Genomic DNA, 9487 nt, shown 5'->3' with positions numbered 1-9487 from the left:
GGGCCCAGGGATATGTGGGGGTTTTTTTGCCGCCTCTTTTCCACCCCTAGAGATAGGAAACTTATAGAGGAGCTCGCCTCTCCGTTTACAACAGCGCTTCAGAGAGAACTTCATTTATAAAGCCCGCGCCTTCCTTTTGCTCCTCAGGACTGAAGAGAGAGTTGACGCTAGAGAAACATAAGAGAGAAATCTGAGCTCTTTCTCCACCGCTATCTCTCACGTCCATTCCGGGAGCAATGCAAAAGCTGACGCGGAAAGGAATCCGCTGATGCAAAAAGTTCGTAATTCTAGGTTCCTCCTCTCCCAAATTAGGTGCCTCGTTCCCCGCCTCGGGGGCTGTCCTCCAAGCTGCCTGTAGGATTTTCATTTAAATTGTTTTTATTTAAAACCTAACTTCAAACCCTTTAAAATGCAATTCCTGCTGCTCCTTCGCATATCGTCTTCCGAAGGCCGAGGGAGCTGGAAAGGGTCCGGGTTTGAGGCGCCCGGCGGTGCTCGAGAGACAGGCACTCTGCAGGGCCTCAAAATTAAACGGCGCTGATTCAGCGAGCTAAGTCGACTCGGCGGGAAACTATATAAGTGGTTGAGACAGCAGCGCCGCGATGTTGTTGCAGTTGGGGTGGTGGAGCTGGAAAGAGCTCTGATAGGGTAGTCGTGGCAGCAGAAGAATACTTTTTGCAGTGTCCGTAGGGTTGCAAAGCTTTCACTTGTCCTTGCAGTTCTTCCAATATATATTGGAACTGCAATATCTATCTATCTATCTATCTATCTATCTATCTATCTATCTATCTATCTAGACTCCCTAAAACTCTGTGCCCAGAAACAACAACAACAACAAGTTGTTATTGTTACAGGAAAAATCCGAGGGCTCCCTTGGACAAAACAAAGACACCAACCAGGATAACTTGGAGCAAAACAGCAGCCTGTAGGCTTGGCCTTTATTGAACTGTTGCAACAGGGTATTCCCCTCACTTGCAGGAGAGAGAAAAGACCCAGAAGAATAGTGTGCAAGGTCTTATAAAAACTTTTGAAATTCCCCTCCTCTAGATCAAGCCCACCCCCAGAAACATCATGCATACATTACAGAAAGGAGGGGCTGAGGGAGGCATACATTACAGAAAGGAGGGGCTGAGGGAGGAGTTGGTGGTAACCTGAGTGTCTTGTCACCTGGCTGGTTCCTCCCTTCCCCCCTTCCCCTGATGAACTTCCAGGAACTTCCAGGAGACAAAGGGGACTTGGCAGTTTCCTGCCCCCTGAGGGAAGATCTGATCATTGTCCTTTGTTTCAGTCCATGCTGAATCCACTCCCATATGCAGGTTCTTTGTGATCTTGATTGTCTTCTGTCTGGGACCATCAGGGTTGGCATAGCAACTGGGCAGGGCACCTGTGTATGTGCTGGGATGCTGAAGGGATTATGGCTGCCCTGTATCAAACCTGCCCTATTTTGTAGTCTTTCCTTCATGGAGTAAAATAAAAGTGGAACAGTGCAAATCCAATGTATGGTTGATTTTCTATGAATTTATAACAGAAGCATAGCGTATGTAGTGTGTGAGTGTGAGTGTGTGTGAAGTTTGTACAAACAGAATGATTGGGGTGGGGGGGTTCCTGCTACATTATTTAAATACTGTCCATCAGACTGGGTTGCCCCAGCCACTCTGGGCGGCTCCCAACAAAATACATTAAAAACACAATAAAACATCTACCATTAAAAACTTCCCTAAACAGGGCTGTCTTCTAAAAACTCAAGTACAGTAGTTGTTTTTTTCCTTGACATCTGACAGGAGGGCATTCCACAAGGTGGGTCTCTGCCTGGTTCCCTAGTAACCTCACTCAAGAGGCTTAGCTACGGGGTTGTTTGTTTTTTTTGCTCCAGGTGAAGCCTCCAGAGGAGCACCATTGAGGCTCCCTGCCTGTGTATGTGCGCATGCAAATGGGGGGGGTATCAAACTGGGCCTTTGACCCAGGTGAAATAAAGCCTAGTTTTGCCCCTGCCTCTCGCAATGAGGTTCCCCAAGCTGCTGGGTTTTTTCTGCCAGGCTCCCCTCTTCTGCTTAAGGCTCTGTCCCTTCCTGGTAACAAGAGTTAGAAGTCTTAGCTGGCCCACAGTGGGGGTATAAATTCACAACCAAATCACAAAATTGGTTTTCTCTGGTTCACTGTTTACCCTTGGATTGCTTGTTGGATTATTGCCTACAGCTAATGCAATCCAAACTCTTTTATATTCTCCCAACTGATTGCGTGAACACGTGTTGGCCTTGGACCTGAGATATTTGAGTTAACATATCTACTCGAATAGTGCTTTGGCTACAGTTCTGTAGACCACTTATCTGAGGAAATGTGACACTGAACTAGTTTGGACGTATTTCTTGGTGGGAGGAACCAGCTGGGGAACACCCAAGGGAAGCAAAGCTGGCTTAGCGCCAGGGGAGTGGTGGTGGGATGACAATGAGTGGTCAGAGGGAGCAGGCTGGGAGGAGGAGATCCTGGAAGCTGAAGAGGTAACAGGGTTTAGTGAGCAGGAAGAGGCTGTGGCAGAAAGCAGTCCAGACTCAGTGACGGAAGGTAAAGCAGTAGAGGAGGGAAGCCAAGAGGCAGAGATGAGTCTGGCTGGTGAAGAGGCACAGGTATCTCCCCCTCCTGCTGCAACAAGCTCCCCTCCCCTCTGGTCTCCCAGGCCCAGAAGAGGCATGAAGAGGGCAGAGCAGATGTTAGCTTCACACAGGTACTGTCTCAAATTGCTTGGGGGAAACCCTGGAGAGGAGAGGACTTAGGCAGCGGTAGGGAGGCAGGACCTTCAGTCTCAGCAAATGCTTTATAAGGGCAAGACCTGCTGGAGATGTGTGTTGTGCTTATTAGGCCTGACACCACTGCACAGATCCTGTTTGTGCTAATAAAGAGTTAACTCCAACTAGCTTGGTGTGATTTCCTGCTGGGTCCCTGTTGGAGTGGCATGTCACTGGGGGGGGGAGAGAGATCTTCCCCCACCACCCAGCAGTGGTGGGGCTTTTCTCCTAAAGGGAGAAGCCAGTGCAAAACCCCGCTGCTGGGAAGGAGGAGGGGACCCATAAATGATCTCCCCAGCTTTCCCTGTGTGGGAGACTCCACAAGGGCTTCCCCACAAGAGCTTCTTCATCACAGAGGCAGCAGTGGGGCATTTCGCCTCAGGTGCTGCAACACCTTGGGCCACCCCTGGCAACCTCCACTTAATAGGATCATGGCGTGGCTACATTAGCACTTGAAAATATGTGAATTATGTTTATCTCTTTTCCTATTTCTCCATAGTAGATAACAATTTTTTAAAAAACATGCTTATACATATTCTGGTTAAAACACTCTAAAAATGTTGTTTTCATTAACTCCGAATCATGTACATTTTATAAAGAGCATTAAACTATAAAATAAATACAGGATAAATATTTAACTTGAGAAAAATAATCTTGAACATGCAGTTTGCATTAACTAATATTATATTCTCCATATCTCTTTCATAGCTGACAACTGGGTGGATAAAGTGAATTTCAGTTCCCAAATACTTCTGCAGAACAACATAGCAGTAGTGCTTTTTAGCTTCTTTCACTTTATTTTCCTCTCCAAGTAGTGAGGAACAGCAGGTATAAAAGTGATTTAGTAATTATGTGATGTAGCCATATTTAGAATACTATGAGACAACCACTGAAGTTGATTAATGGTAGATCCAGACATGTCCAAAGTAATTACCTCATTAGATAGTGCAGAATTATGGAACCTGTGGTAATACCCAATGGTTTACTTCAGATTGCAGTTTCACAGGATTAGACATATTTATGGAGGACACGTCTATCAAAGGCTGTAATAGACCATAGCAGTTAAATGACACCTCCATGTTCAGAGGTAGCATAGCTCTGATTTCAGTAGGCTGGGAACAAGAAGAGCAGATTATCTGTGTCACGGGAGATGGTGTTGTTTGTGAGCTCTCAAAGGATCCTGGGAACTGTAGTTTGTTAAGCGTGCTGGGAATTGCACCTTTGTGAACCACAGTTCCTAGGATTCTTTGGGGAGAACAGTGTGTTCTAAATGTGTTTTGTGGGTTCTACCTAATTCTCTGGATGCAACCCATAATCTGTTTTACTCTTTTGTGTTTGAAGGAGAGCAAGCAAATGGGAAAGGTCCAGTTTATCCGCTTACTTAATCTGTGGATGACTTTGAAACAGAATTGGACACATTCACAGAGGATAAGGCTATCATGGCTTGTAACCTTGATGGCTATGTTCTATCTCCACTGTCAGAAGCCATATGCTCTCTCTGAATACCAATTGCTGGAAACCACAAGAAGGGAGAGTGCTGTTGCACTCAAGGTAATGCTTGTGAGCTTCCCATACACATCTGATCACCATTGTTGAGAACAGGATGCTGGACTAGCTGGGGCAATGGCCTGATCCAACAGGCTCTTCATATATTCTTATGTTTATGTTCATCATTTAAAATAAAGTATGTTTTAATGTGCATGAACACTTTATTCTTCTCTCGCTCCTGACTGTGCTGTGAAGGGGGGGAAACAAACCCTAAACAAGCCAGATTCCGATTTGTTGTGACATATGAACCTTGGCTCCTGTGGGCTTGTTTCCTTTCCTCTGAACAGCCCCTCCATGGTTACTCCTCCAGTTGCCTGGATACTCCAGCAGATGAGAGTCCTTGAAAGGATTTGGAGAACAGAAAGTCCAGATAATCTAATGAGCCATGCTTGAAAGGGAAGGCTACTCAGATTCCGAAATAGTTTCATCATTAGTGCAAGCACAAAGGGAGACATTGGACCATCAAAGGCAGCAGGTAGAGGAAGCTATAATGTGCCAGTACAACTTTGATTGATAAGACAAGGCATCAGTAGGGACCATAGGTGGATGGACAGAAAGAAGCTTATGGGAAGACCTTGACTGAAAGCATTACATGTAGATTGTGCTGTAAATTATTTGAAAGCACAATGTTCTTGCTATGTATTTAAAGGAAAATTACTGTGTTATATGGCAACCCAGTCAGATAGATGGCATATAAATAATAAAATTGTTGTTGTTGTTTGAAGCTAATTAACTTTTGTAAAACCACCTTCGGCAGGCTTTGCCCTGAGAGGCAGAATGTAATCCCCTTAAAGAAGCAGGAAGACTTTCACTGTAGTCTCCTGAATAAATGTAGTCTGTGGAATATGACCGTCCTATGGATCGGTAACTAGTTAAAGAGAACAGAAAACAGAGTACAAGGATAAACGTGGAAGTGGAAGGATGTAATATGCGCCCCAGCCCCACAAAGGGTTTATAGTGAGATTGGTGCTTTTTAACATGCTCATAAATGAAACTGAGTTAAGGATGAGAGGTGACATGGCGATTTGGCGAAGCTCATGAATGACACATCATTCAGGGTGGTAAAATCAAAAAGGGATTGAGAAATGTTCCAAAACAATTCCTTCAACTAAAATGGGGGAAGATATGGCAGTAAGGATGACCACCAAGTTGGGAAGCCGAGGAGGTAGCAGTTAAAGGGGCCATGGAAACAGGTGGTTGAAGATAAGCCCTGTCTCCCTGGGTGCTAGAGATGGCTACCACTTACCTTGAGGTAGGTGGGTACTAAGTCTGGCATGCAGCAGGGGGAAAAGTTAGTCTCACTGGCTGCTGGTGGTACCACAGTAACTCTGGGGTATTTCCCAAGAGTGTAGGATCATTTTAGCAATATTCCTTGGTGTTCCAGAGACAGCGTGGAGGATTTTAACTGTTGAGCACCAGTGGTTCCACTTGCTGGAGGACCTGCTTCTCCATCTACCCTTGTTGCTAGGCTACTGCCTCTCAGGCTAAACAAGACGGCTAATCAGTTGATGTGCCTTCCAGTAGGCATGGACCATTGGTAAGTACCTGCCGATGGTGACCGCTGTTGCTAGGCCTGACATTGGGTATTTAAAAAAATAAAAGGACGGGGACATGAGAGAGACATGTGGAGAAGGGGACAAAGGTTTTTCTTCGTCTTTGAAACATTTAGAACCCAGAGCCATTCAGTGAAGGTGGAAGGTGGGATATAGAGGAGAGACAAAAATAAATAATTCTTCATGCACCGCTTCACTAATTCACTAATGGATTTGTTGTCACAAGATGTGCCAATGAGCAACAATGTAGATGGCATTAAAAGAGGACAAGGCTGCCAGGTGCTACTGGTCATTATGGCTATATTAAACCATGATCAGAAGCATTATTCTTCTGAATAATGTGTGCTGGAGAACAACTACAATAGCGGGGTCTTGCTGTGGTCTGGTTGACCACTCTGAAAAATGCTGGACTAGATGGAATTTTGTTCTGAACCAGCAAAGCTTTTATCAAGTTTGCAACTCCCTACAGGGAAGAGGTAAGTATTTACTCAATCACTGTATTCCCCACTCCCCCACAGTGGGGGAAAGGTTGATACAAGTGGAGCAGCGCTGAAGTGGTGCCTCTCCCTCTATAAACTTCCTCACAAACACTTATTATGCATCGAGGCCTAGGGACTCAGGGCACCAACATGATGGCAGTTGCTTGTTCTTCATTCTCCGCCTTCGCTCTCCACAGCAGCTCGGTGTGACTAGTAAGCAATCGTCAGAGAACTTCCAGCTGTACTTCTGAAGGGTTGTGTTGCCAAACCTACTTGTTAAAGACAGGCTCCGGTACCTTTGCCAGCTCCGTGCCACAGTTGTGTAAGGAAACTGAGCCATGAGAGACACTTGCTACTTTGCTGTATTTTATACAGCTGTCAAAGGCAGAGGAGCTTTGCTGTGATGACTAGTTGGCAGCTTCCTGCCCCCCTGTGCCCTTCTGACTTTCAGAACCCACTCCATCCCAGATACCATTCAATACAAGCTTTAATTAAGGTGTTGTGCTGTTTCTTTGTTGCTAGGATACCCTCCCCTCTCCTTATTTTAATCTCACTTCAGCTGGGGGTTGTTGGAACCTTGTTGCTGCAAAGGCTCTGGTGAGTCACCCTGACACTCTGCTCACTCATATTCTGCATTGTAAGCCAGATGGCCTCTCAGAGGGCACAAGTGGGATGACTGATGCTACTATGCCGTATGTATGGGATAACTGGTAGAACAACGAGGCCTACTGAAATGATAACTAGCCTGACACACAGAACAATATAGGTTGCCATTAACAGAGACGAACCAAAATAGCTGAATGGCTAAGGCACCCCATTCTCGGGGTCCCATATCAGTGGATTCGAATGCTGGGTTTGAATCTGGGGTATCCTAGCGCTTGCCGATCGGAAGGTTGGCAGTTCGAATCCCCGCAACGGGGTGAGCTCCTGTTGCTCGGTCCCAGCTCCTGCCCACCTAGCAGTTCAAAAGCACGTCAAGTGCAAGTAGATAAATAGGTACCGCTCTGGTGGGAAGGTAAACAGCGTTTCCGTGCACTGCTCTGGTTCGCCAGAAGCGGCTTAGTCATGCTGGCCACATTTGTCTGCGGGCAAATCCCGGCTCCCTCGGCCTATAGAGTGAGATGAGCACACAACCCCAGAGTTGTCCGCGACTGGACCTAACAGTCAAGGATACCTTTACCTTTACATGTGAAACCTGAGCTATCTCCATGCTGACAGCTGCAAGGTGATAAATTGGCCATGTTGGTTGTCTCCTGTTGTAGCTGAATAGGTACAGACCTGCTCTGAAGAATACGCAGAGGTTTTGACTCAGGGGTTCTCTCATTTTCTCACTCTTATACAACTGTTGCCAGCCTAGCATTCAGAAGGTGAGGAGGACCTTTTCACTCCAGATCCACTTAGTGGGACTTGAACTCGTGTTTCATTTCTCAACTCCATGCCCTTCTCAGTGAGCTAATGGAAGTTGCTCTTGTGTGTGATTGGGGCTTTCCTAGTTCCTTTCCATGCCTACAAAAAGGCTTCTATCCCCCACCCTGTTAGTCTTGAACTACAGTGGTACCTTGGGTTACATACACTTCAGGTTACATACACTTCAGGTTACAGACTCCGCTAACCCAGAAATATTACCTTGGGTTAAGAACTTCAGGATGAGAACAGAAATCGTGCAGTGGCGGCGTGGCGGCAGCAGGAGGCCCCATAAGCTAAAGTGGTGCTTCAGGTTAAGAACAGACCTCCAGAACGAATTACGTTCTTAACCCGAGGTACCACTGTATTGTGCCATGGAAACCTGTGTGGAATTAAGATTCAAACCGGTGTATGAGGATCTCTTGGAACTCCCAGTTATTGATTTATTCCTACTTGTGCATATTAATTTATGCAGTTGCTGCTGCTGTGGTGTCATTGTGCCAGGTGTGTTGTGTGCAGAGTGAAATGGGGATATGTCATGGAAACGTCAATTACTTGCTGTGAATGGATTGGCTTCTTCCATGGAGGCACTGTCATAGGGCTGACACATGATTGGTGGAAGTCCTCAGTGCTACCATGGAGGCTGCAAGTATGGACATCATCAGTGGTCCATTCTGTGATTTGGGGGAATTGTGCTTTTCATCTTTCGAGCTGAGCAAGAATTGTTCTTGTTGATATCCTTCTGTCCTGAGAGAAAATGAAGTGCGCCTGCAAGGGTGAAGTCAAACTGCTGCATTAGCAGCACTGAAGTGACCTCCTCAGGGCACAAGCTTGGACAGTGTGTATAGAGGTTGTAGACTGCCCTGATGACATGACCCTCCTCTTAGCCTCACTGCTGTGATGTAAAGGAAAGCAGAGTAATACGTCTGGCACCAGCTTGGCTGCAGGAGTTGCCAAAAGGCATACAAGGCATTTTCCAACCATTCTAGGGACTCCACTCCAGATTTGTGTTTGGTTTACTCCTTAGCCTTTTCTTCTCCCAAAGATATCCCGCAAGGCAGCAGAGGTTTAGGATCAGAGTTTTTCTTCTCCTAGATGGGCTACCTTCCCAGGTTGACAAGACTCATCGGCCCCTCATATCCCTCTACAGCACATGCAGAAATCATCTTTTTTACTGTTGGCCCCATTATTGGTCTTGTCCGCTCAGTCCATTGGAGGCTGTCTTTGCATGCATAGGAAATTCCCTAACAGAGGGCTGAGACCCACTGGCTACCCTCATCTGGTTTAGCTGGTCAGTGGAAGCTGTTTTTTAGGGTGTGGCTGCTGTCATATGCTGACAGCTTCTAGGAACCACTGGTGAGAGCTAAGCACAGAGTGGGGACCAAATATGAACTATGTTACACCAACAGCATTAGTGGTATTCTGGTGTACCAAAGCTATAGCATTGCTCTGCCCAAAAATACAATAGCTGACCATTTGCTTTTTGTGCATTTATGCCTATTCTCTATCACACACATTAATTGTCTTCTAATTTCTATTTGCACACAGTGTGGAAAACCGGCAAGTCTGCTGGGCCCCAGGTGAACTAAGAATTCACTCAATACTTCCCAGTGACTGCACTATGCAGGGAAGATAAACAGTAGTGAAGTTTTTTCAGGGAAATTTATCTGCCCTTCTCATCAAGGAACCCCTGATAAATGAAAGCAGTGGAAACCACTGT

The 9487-nt window shown here is 46.0% G+C and overlaps 2 long non-coding RNA genes across 2 annotated transcripts; one reads left to right on the top strand and one right to left on the bottom strand.

The window, feature by feature from the left end:
* The first annotated feature begins 1868 nt into the window (after positions 1-1868).
* Positions 1869-5055, top strand: LOC310839854. The gene is made up of 2 exons (XR_014561686.1): positions 1869-2722; positions 4125-5055. It is a non-coding gene; the product is annotated as an uncharacterized lncRNA (long non-coding RNA).
* LOC310839855 lies at positions 4473-5798 on the bottom strand. Its single transcript, XR_014561687.1, has 2 exons — positions 5578-5798; positions 4473-4670 (listed from the first exon to the last, which is right to left on the bottom strand). It is a non-coding gene; the product is annotated as an uncharacterized lncRNA (long non-coding RNA).
* Between the last annotated feature and the right edge of the window lie 3689 nt (positions 5799-9487).

This window comes from Podarcis gaigeae, assembly GCF_964106915.1.
Source record: "Podarcis gaigeae genome assembly, chromosome: 2".
Classification (NCBI taxonomy): domain Eukaryota; kingdom Metazoa; phylum Chordata; class Lepidosauria; order Squamata; family Lacertidae; genus Podarcis; species Podarcis gaigeae.
Note: the sequence above shows the minus strand (reverse complement) of the source record. Positions and strands in the feature narration are given on the sequence as shown.